This window comes from Octopus bimaculoides, chromosome 2, assembly GCF_001194135.2.
Source record: "Octopus bimaculoides isolate UCB-OBI-ISO-001 chromosome 2, ASM119413v2, whole genome shotgun sequence".
Taxonomy (NCBI): Eukaryota; Metazoa; Mollusca; class Cephalopoda; order Octopoda; family Octopodidae; genus Octopus; species Octopus bimaculoides.
Genome location: NC_068982.1, coordinates 134780988 through 134783592, shown reverse-complemented (window position 1 = coordinate 134783592; position 2605 = coordinate 134780988). Strand labels below are relative to the sequence as shown.

Sequence of the window (2605 nt, the reverse complement as noted above, 5' to 3'; positions counted from 1 at the left end):
ATATATATATATATATATATATATATATATATATATAATGTATATTTATTATGCATATATATATAATTATATTTATTTGTATCTATATATGTATGTATGCATGTATACGCATCTGTGTGCGTTTTTGTAGAAAAAGGGGCAGAAAAAAATTATGGCCGGGGGTAACTAGACGAGGTGATAAAAATGAAATGAGATAGATAGATAGATAGATAGATAGATAGATAGACAGTCAGACAAACTAAAGAGAAACAAAGTGAGACAAAGTAGAAAGGACAGTGACGAAGCCAGGGGAAGCGAATAAACTGTAAAAGCGAGGGAGTAGATGAGAGAAGGAGATAAAGACAGAGTGAGAGAGTGATGAAAGGAACAGAAAGTGAGAAAGACTGAAAGAGAAAGAAATTATATTTCTGGATATATTGCTTTTTAGTTCACAAATATTAGGGGAAACATACATAAACAGGGAGACACACTTGGATGCAAATCCGAAGACACTTGCTTCATGTGTGCATTTGCGTGAAACCTCAAAACATGAATGAATATATGCATGTGTACATATATGCATGTATGTACGTATGTATGTACATATATACAGATTGAGAGACTGAGTCACATACACCTGTATATACACGCACACACACATAGAAGTTTGGTCATTCACACACACATACACACACATAAACACGCATGCACACACACGCTTGATGCTTAGAATTACTTCACCTTTGTTTCTTAATAATATTCATTTCACGTTTAAAATTTCTTGACTTCTCTTTACTTTTGATTTCATAAATCACAAAATACTAGACACCAAGGTACACACTACGTTTCCATTCAGAAAGGCGTTGATTTAATTCTCTCCATCACCGCTCTGTCCTCCTGTCTTCTCCCACCCTCTCTCTCTCTCTCTCTCTCTCTATCATTCTCTCTATCACTCTCTCCCACCCCTACTCTCTCCATCATTGCCATTAATTCTCACTTCTTTTATCCAGTTCGTCCTTAGTTTCTAGCTCCCGTTTTCAGACACTTTCCGCCTCACTTTATTCTTTCATTTTTCATAATGTTCCTTCTTCTTCTTCTTCTTCTTTTCTCTCTCTCTCTCTCCCTCTCTGTCCTTTCTTTTCCTTTTTTCTACTGTTTCCCTCTCTAACTCACTCTCTCATTCTTACATTAACCCTTCGCCTCTCTCTCTCACACAAACACACGCTCTCTCTCTCTCTATGTTTGTATGTATCTCTTTCTCTCAAACTCCTGATAGATATCTCAAACAAACCCTCTCTAACTACCAGTATTTCTAATTTCTCTTAGTATTCTACTCTTACTCTTTCCCACTCTCTGTCACACTGCTCAACCTTTCTAACGCCCTTCACCCTCCCCTCCAAACCCTCACACTATTTCCTTCATCTACCTTTTCTTTCCTTTTCTGTTTCTCCCCCGATACTCTCTATCTATCTATCTATCTCCAACTCTACTTCTCCCCCTCCCTTTCCGTCTCACTAACAAACTAACTCCCCCTTCCTTCCTAACATCCATGTTCTTGGATGTCGTCCGCCAGCCCAGCTCTCAATATGTCACGTTCAAAATAATCATCAGACGCCCACAGCTCGCCACATGTCAACCAGATATCGATATTATGTATTTATTTCTAGATTCATTCTTTCAGTATTTTCCTTCTCTTTTAAACTTTTCTCTCTATCTCCCACTTATTATATTTTTTTATGTGAATATATGTCCACATATTTGCATATGTCCATGCTGACACGCTCTCACCTGTCCTACACATATACAGCTATATAAATTTTAATCACGTTCTCCCTTTCAATTCAGTCTTTCTAGCCTTCTGTTTTTCTTTATGTATGTATGTATGTATGTATGTATGTATATATGTATATATGAAACAAATAATAAATGAGTATATGCATATATACGTACAAGTATGCGCATACCTACATCTACCTGTATATATAGGTGTGTGTGTGTGTGTGTGTGTGTTTGTGTATGTATGTGTGTATATGTATATATATGTGTGTGCGTGTGTGTATGTATGTATGTATGTATGTATGTATACATATGCATATATAAATACATGTGTGTGTGTGTGTGTGTGTAAATACGTAAACATAAGTAAATATAAATGGATATAGCTACATGCAAATATGTGTGTATGTGTGTGTGTGTGAATGTATATGGATATAGATACATGCAACTATAGATATATATATATATATATATATATATATATAACATACAAAGATATATAAACAAATGTGGTTATATATTAGTGTTGATTGTGTATGTATGTTTAAAATGAATGCAGGTATGTGTGTATAAGTGAAGGCGCATAGCTTAGTGGTTAAAACGTCGGGCTCCCAATCATCAGGTAGTGAGTTCGATTCCCGGACCGAGTTGTGTGTTGTGTTCTCGAGCAAGGCACTTTTATTTCTCGCTGCTCCAGGCCACTCAACTGTAGAAATGAGTTGCGACATCACTAGTGCCAAGCGGTATTGGCCTTTGCTTTTCCTTTGGAGTAGGGGAGGCTGGTATCCATTATTATATTTTTAGGTGCAGTCCCGTGGTCATCCATGACCCAAGGGGGCCTTTACCCTTT

The 2605-nt window shown here is 36.7% G+C and overlaps 1 protein-coding gene across 3 annotated transcripts in view; it reads right to left on the bottom strand.

Moving 5' to 3' along the window:
- LOC106873483 (synaptotagmin-6) overlaps window positions 1-2605 on the bottom strand; it is a 286327-nt gene that overhangs the window by 279431 nt on the left and 4291 nt on the right. The window contains exon 1 of one of the 3 annotated variants that reach the window (XM_014920867.2): window positions 721-902. The exons of the other annotated variants lie outside the window; for them this stretch is intronic. The gene's annotated coding sequence lies outside the window, so the exon portion shown is untranslated. Of the gene's footprint in view, window positions 1-720; window positions 903-2605 lie in introns of those variants that run through there. 3 annotated transcript variants of the gene reach the window in all.